Source organism: Aptenodytes forsteri, unplaced genomic scaffold, assembly GCF_000699145.1.
Source record: "Aptenodytes forsteri isolate BGI_AS27 unplaced genomic scaffold, ASM69914v1 Scaffold71, whole genome shotgun sequence".
Lineage (NCBI taxonomy): Eukaryota > Metazoa > Chordata > Aves > Sphenisciformes > Spheniscidae > Aptenodytes > Aptenodytes forsteri.
In genome coordinates this window covers 2,245,193-2,252,372 of record NW_008795923.1, presented here as the reverse complement: position 1 = coordinate 2,252,372, position 7,180 = coordinate 2,245,193, and positions in this window count along the sequence as shown.

Sequence of the window (7,180 nt, the reverse complement as noted above, 5' to 3'; positions counted from 1 at the left end):
CGGGGAGGGCTGGGGGACAGCAGGGGAGATGCCTGAACAAGCCAAACCCACAGAAATAAACACTCAGCTGAAAAGCACTTGACAGGCACAGATGTCATTGCTAATACTGTGTCAGTACTTCATACTTAAGAAAATGCCAATTTGGGAAAAATAGAAAACAAAGTTTCTGATGTTGTTATATCTCGAAATTAAAAGTAAAAATATCTTTCTCATCTACTCCTACTAGCTTTTCTAATACTTCAGAAGAGCAATTCCACTAAGACCTGAATGTTGGTTCAAACCAACATACCTGCATGCGTGCCTGTGTATGCCCATACACGCACACACAAACCCCCACACAACTCTGGGATCAAGCACGACATGTTTGATATGTGCTACAACAACTTCCTGAAGCTAAAATTTGTGTACTAGACATTACAAAGTCCATAATGACTGAATAGGTTTTAATGCAATTCCTTAGAACTGTTTTATCCAAGAAACACGGAGTGAGTTGTGTTTGACTGTTGCACATTTATGTCTGCAGATTCCCTTTCAGGGTACTCGAGAAGATACTGATTACTAAGAATAGAACTGAGTTCAGTATCTTGTAGACCTAAAGGTTTATGACATTTAAGATTACAGTGCTTATCTACTCTTTGGCTTTTGCTCTTGCTACAAAAGATTATACTCCAGTAGATTTTTATGACTTCTTTTCTATTTTCTCATACCCACCCATAATCGTTACTCAGTACTGGGATGACAAATGGAGCAGTAACAACCCACTCGTGTAGATTCATTTCTGCCCAGTGGCTAGTGCTAGGCAGGCAGCAACCGGTCATCTGTCCAAAGACATTCTGAACAAATGCAATCTGCCAATTTTCAGATACCAGATTGCAAGTCACTTTTTTTAAAATTTTAAATCATAAGTGATTCTGCAGAAACAGCAAGTGCTTTACCAGGTTTAGCCCCCTGTAGATTTAAGAACATGTGATGGGACGGACCGTCTTGCCTTCTAGCTGGCAATCCCCAAATGGTTCAGGCTCACATAAAACCAAGAAACAGAACAGTCTGGATTCCAAATGAAGAGCCAGTGTCCTTTTTCAGTCCCCCAGGACAGAAGGGTTTTGCTGTCCCAGCCTTCAGCAAAAGGCACGGTGAGGGGAATAGATTTTTGGTTCAACTGTTCTTTATGAATGTAGATCTGAAAAGTTCTATCTCCAGCATTAAAAACACAATTAAAGCCAAGTTTACAGTAAGAAAGTACTGTCTTTAAAATGTTCACAGCCTTACAAATAAGCAAGGTACTGTTTAGCAATGAATTATGGAAATTATTTATAAATGTATACTAATTCAATTATCTTGAAAATTACTGTCACTTTAAGGTTGAGAACAGATGCAGCTCCAATACTGCAACTTCATTAATGTTTTCGTTTCCTGTAACCATAACTTTGGCACTTACTGTCCATACCTCACAGAAGTTGATTACAATTATATTAGGATGTTTTTCCTTGTCATTTTGTTTCACTTCAATTGAGCAAAATCAAGATAAACCACACCTAACTTAAGTCTAATTCAATCACACACCCCTATCTACCCCACACCAAACCAGCCTGGAATTACTTAAAACCTCTACTCCATCTACTGACCTGCAGTACTGGAATTTGTAATGGAGTTCATAAACTAACACTGCAGGTCAAGAGAAGAATGTTGAAAATGGGAGACAGTAAACAGACCGGCCAAGAGACGCGACTTCATCCAAACTCTGGCTCCTGAGGAATTCAACGGAGGCTGGGAGAGCAGCACATGGTGTCCTCGCACACCTTCAGGGCTCCGCTTCTAAGGACTAGGTAGAACTGTTCAACTTTATTTTATAAAATATATTCTGTGAAATGAAGTTACATTAAAATGTTCTGTATAGGAGGAAAGACAGGCGATGAATTTTTATTCCCCTTTGAATTAAATTGGCACGCGAGTCATCATCTGGGCAAAACAACGTGAGCCCCACCTCTTCCTTGTGAGAAAAACTTTCAGAGTCCCTCAATTAAAAAGCAGTCTGCTACCTTTTAATGAAGATAGCAGTAGGCTCCTTTAGGTTTGGGGTTTTTGGGTGTTGTTTTTGTTTTGCTATTTTTTCCTTTTTACATAGCTCTAGTAGTTCTATATATCTCATGTTAAAATTAGAGTAGCTCTTATGCCTGCAAAAATACAGATGAGATATACAACAAATGATCCTGAACAGTGGTTCCAAGAGACACTGCAATATATGTAACATGTAAGAAAGTAACTTTCCAACACCTAGTGCCACCACATGCAAGTTTTCATTCCGGATATTTTGGTCTCTTCAGGCCTTGTGAAACGGCCTGGCCTCCAGTGAGAAGTGTTTCTTTCCCATTTCAGAATGAGAATACAAATGGAAACCTTCACTGCAAATAGATCTGGACATCTGGACCTCAGCAGGTGCCTTGGTCTCTCACCATGTCACGGCAGGGAAGCCCTTCACGCTCAATACACAGCTCCCCTTTTACCTCACCTTGTATGAAGGGCAGTCACGGTCGTCTGGTGGATCCCTTTTCCCTTACTTCGGGACAGGGCTTTTCACACCACCACCCCATTTAGCTATGTCCCTTTCAGCCTCAGCAGAGGAGGAAGAAAGTGTGGGACCTTAACATGCAGGCAGCAGTTTGCCGTCAAGATTGTCGTCTTTTTCCTTGCCCAGGCCTCTGCTCCGGCTCCCTCAGAAAGCTCTCGGCCATCTTGTTTGCTTTCTTCTGAAAAAGTAGATTGCTGAACTGACTCCTGATTTCATTCCCCAGCTGGCTGCTTCCCACACTACAACTCTTCAAATCCTAGCCTTTCCACAAAATTATGCACGTGCTGGCCCCCCCCCCCCCCCCCCAGCCGTATTTCTACCGTGAGCAAGGCTCAGAGAGCCCCAGCACTCTCAACCCAGCCCAGCCCCGTACCTGGAGGAGCATACAGGCAAGGTCTCTGAGAAGCAGCTGCCTCTAGAAAATAGCTGAGTGAAAGGTCTTGACTGAGATATCTATCTGACTGAGATATGTTTATCTAAAGAGTAACTAGGCTATTGAAAACAAAAATGCTGGTTTAGGATGGAGTCCATATCACCTGCTATATGCAATCTAGCACGTATATAATCCAGTAATAAACTGGGTAGAGATCCTGTTTCCTCAGCAGCAAGTCAGAGAGCAGGGCAAAGAGAGTTATCAGAAAGACACTTATTGTCCAGAAAGGTCAGTGTTTCAACCAGAGTTTGAGTGATTTCAGCAGCCTGTGGTCAAGCAGGCTATGGGATTTCTCTCTCCCCCACTCTTTAGCACTGCATCCAGCCAGGTCCCTCCTGAGGGCTGACATCCCTCTCTAGTCATCACGCTGCCCAAGAAGATTTCATAAACAACCTAATACCAGTGGTTTCCCAACTATGGGCCACAAATCACATGCCCTTGACCTACAGAAAGCTGGCTAGCTCTGTCAAGCTGACTCCACTCATTTCACTTAGGAAGAGAGACAAATGAAAAAAAAATGTACTGAAGAGAAAAATGGATTGTACAGTCGTATCTGTATCAAATTAACAGAAAAGGAAAGAAAATCTTATAGAGAGACAAGCTAGAAACACAGATGCTTTCCTACTGTTGCTTTTCTATGCAGGCATTTTCTGTAATTGCTACAGAAGTAGTTATGCAATACTGAACAGATCCTCTGTTTAACGTGGTTATATTTGGGAGGAAACTTGGGAATTAAGTTTTTGTTCTTGTACAATGAAATTACTTGTGGTGAGACTGCCCTCTTCCTGGCTTTCTGGCATACAGCTCTCACAGGAGGACTGCCTGGTGACAAGGGAAAGTACACGGAGACTAATTAATCTTGTGTTGCATCTGTTTTTAATTCCTAACTTAGAAATATATTAAAAACAGATTCTAGAATGGCCATCCGAAGTTCTGGGCATGTTTTCCAAAATACCCAGCTCTCCAATAACACTAAAACCCATTAAACCACAGTCTTAGCAACGATCATCAAATCCACCTCTCCCCTTCTAAGAAGTAACTATTTCAAATCCTTTCCCTACCATTTTACCCTAATTGGAAGAAAGGGGAAGGAATGAGAAGTGTTTATAGTATCTAGATAGCTAAAACATTAGTTCTCTTGAATACTAAATATGAGTTATAAAACACAGAAAATTCCAGAGTTGAGGAGTTCTTGTGGAAAACCTTACACTAGCAGATCTATCCCCTTTATAGAAAAAAAAAAAAAGTCCCTCTTAACTAAAATCAGAATCCTTCTACAGCAGATCAGAGATGAGAAAGGTAAGCTCTGCTTCCTTCAAATGCACCTGGCACTATGAATGACGTAATGGCATTTCTCCTTCCTTTTAAAGGATCTTTTCAAAGGACTAGAAGCTACCCAGTTTTGGGGGTTTTTTAACACGACACAGAGAAACCACTCCACGCTAAGATCATCCTGTGCTATTCTTTAGTTTCTCTCACAGACTTTACTCTTACTTCGCTGTGATTCAGAGGAACAGGTTATTACTGCTAGTGACACCAGTCTGTAGAGTTTGCAGTGCTCTGGCCTTACTACTGCTGCTCGTAGTCAAATTCCTCCTTTCCTCAGTGAAGAAAGTCCCATCACAGCCACTCTGTTCTCTCTTCATGAACTGTCTTAAATTCTGCCTGGTTCTCGCAGAGCTTGCGAACTCCCAGATTTCTCTGCAGCTCCACCGAACCGACCTTGCTGTCAGCCAGTATCAGAGACTCACCCACACGGTAATTCAAGGGAAGACCTAACACGAGTACACAGCAGCGCACACACACTCACAGCTGTTGCTCAGAATTTGCTACCGCTTCTGCTGAGCTGTCTTCATCTCCTGCGGATACTTTCTCATTCCTCTTTTTATTGCCTACCACTGAGACAATTTTAAAAACTACATGTACCAGACAGACTTCAAAATATATCTGAAAATATGTAGTAAGTTTTAAGCCTTGTACTGTGATGTTTACCAAAGATCATATAGGCAAAATAACAGCATACAGATTTATCAGCTGAAAACTGACAAAAGCGGTAGCCTTTAGAAGCTTATCTGCCTGAAAAGGAAGAACCTCCCGGCTCTCACCTTTCACAGCCCATAGTCTGGATGCCTTTCTAAGTTGACTGGATGCCTTTCTGGTTGACTGCTATTATTTCGCTGAGTGCTGGGACAGGCTGTCTGCTGGCAAGAGGACACCAGCCACCCTCCTCTCGCATTTGACTTACTGTGCCCGTTTTGTTTTAAAGCCTTTTTGCAACGTCCTGTTCTTTTACACTCTGACCCCTCTTCTGTTCCTTTCTAATTCCTCTGCACCCCATAGCTATTGCTCTCTAGTGCACTAAAGAAATAAAAGGAAAAACAAAACCACTATGCATGAGGACTTATTTTTAAATAATAGTTATTTTCCACAGGTTCAGCACAGCCTAGCTACTGTGATAACTATTTCCATGCCAACATATCAACCAAACAGCATTGTCTTTTCCCCTCCCAAGCCAAATACCATCATCTCGTACAAATATACTCCTTGCAGGCGTACTTACCAGCGCCTCGATCCCTACCTGCCATCCAGCCTGACCTTTGCTCGCGTTCCTGTCTCTTGCCGACACACCCTAAATTCTTGCTGTGACACACAAAGAATACTGTAGCAGTCCTGCAATGAAGTCGAGCATCATAAAAAGTGTAGTCAGGGGAAGGAGAAAAAGCTGTGTAACACACCCAGCCTTTTCCCCGTACGACACTGAATTTGGAGCAGAGGCTTGCTTTCCCTGGCCTTGCAGCTTCCCATCCTAGGCTTGGAATCCTAGAGCCGTGTTAGTACAAAGTGTAGCAGTACACATGTATTCGGTCTTTGCAACTCACCAGGCAGAACATGACTCACTCTGAACTTGTGCTAAATAAGTGTTTTCTTTTCTGTTTTAGAAAAAGGCCTAATATTTAGTTATATTCTGTGCTCATTGGGATATTATTTTATAGACATCTGATTTCTTAAGGACCAAAAGAAATATTCTTCAGAATGTCATTTGATCTCTTCTTGCAAGTGCCAAGAATGCTTAACAAGCTAAATAACATAATGTTATGCAGGGGACAAAACGGGGGGGAGGAAAGTTCTGCGCGTGATTTCAAATTTGGATGCTTTATTCAAAGTGATTTAATTATTACTTTTCTGAAGAAGTGATTAAAGTTCATTAAAATCCAAAGCAACGCTTGCCAAGATCTCAAAACAGTTTATTATTTTAATTCTTGCATAGTGATGATGAAAAATATGTTTTGTTTCAATCTCTTTGGTGAGGAGATATGGCATTTTGCCAGATTACAAGAAGGAAAATTCTCCTTCGTGCCAACGCCTAGTAAACTGCATCCTGTGTCTCACTGCCTCGGTGCTGAACAAGGCAGCTGACAAATCAATAGGTGACTTGCTTTAAAACCTTCCTGTTTCTGAGTATCGGGACATGCTGTTATTTGCAAAAGAGCAGTGGGAAAGTCGGGTAAAAATTTCACAGAGGAAGAGCAGAGAAGGAACATGACATTTTGCCAATTTGCAAATAAATGGAAGCTGATTCATCCTGTCCAGTGGGTTTTCATATCAGCACTCAGTTAATGATACTACCCTGAAATATGTTGGTTCAGCTGTCTAGCTGCAGCAGCTTAGTGGACAGCACAGAGTATCTAGTGCATGGCCTGAGAGAGGAACAAACCAAACAGAAAGTGCTTACCTATAACTCTTGCTCCCCGCACAGGTACTTCAGTTGTTTACTTTCTGTAATCACACAGCTCTGACTGCAGTACGGGGCCAGAAAAGACTGCTAATAGATTCAACTATTGAGTATTTGGCAGCATCGACACAGGCATTTCCTGAACCCTTCAGTTAAGTGTTATTGCCTCCATGGCATTAAAAAATGAGAAAAATACACAGAACACTCCAATTGCAGAGGTAAATAGTAATCTGCTGGGAAGACCTTCCTTAGATTTAGAATGTAAACTGAACTATATTTCAGCTTAAGCACTGAAAATCTCAAGAGTTGTCAATAAGGCAAAAGATAACAGAAGGAAATGAAACCAAGAAAAAGGACAATTACACTCGTCTACTGTAGAATCCTCAAGTAGCCAAATGAGATCTACTTGTCTTTGTTTAAAGTGTCATAAAAAATAGTTCCATGC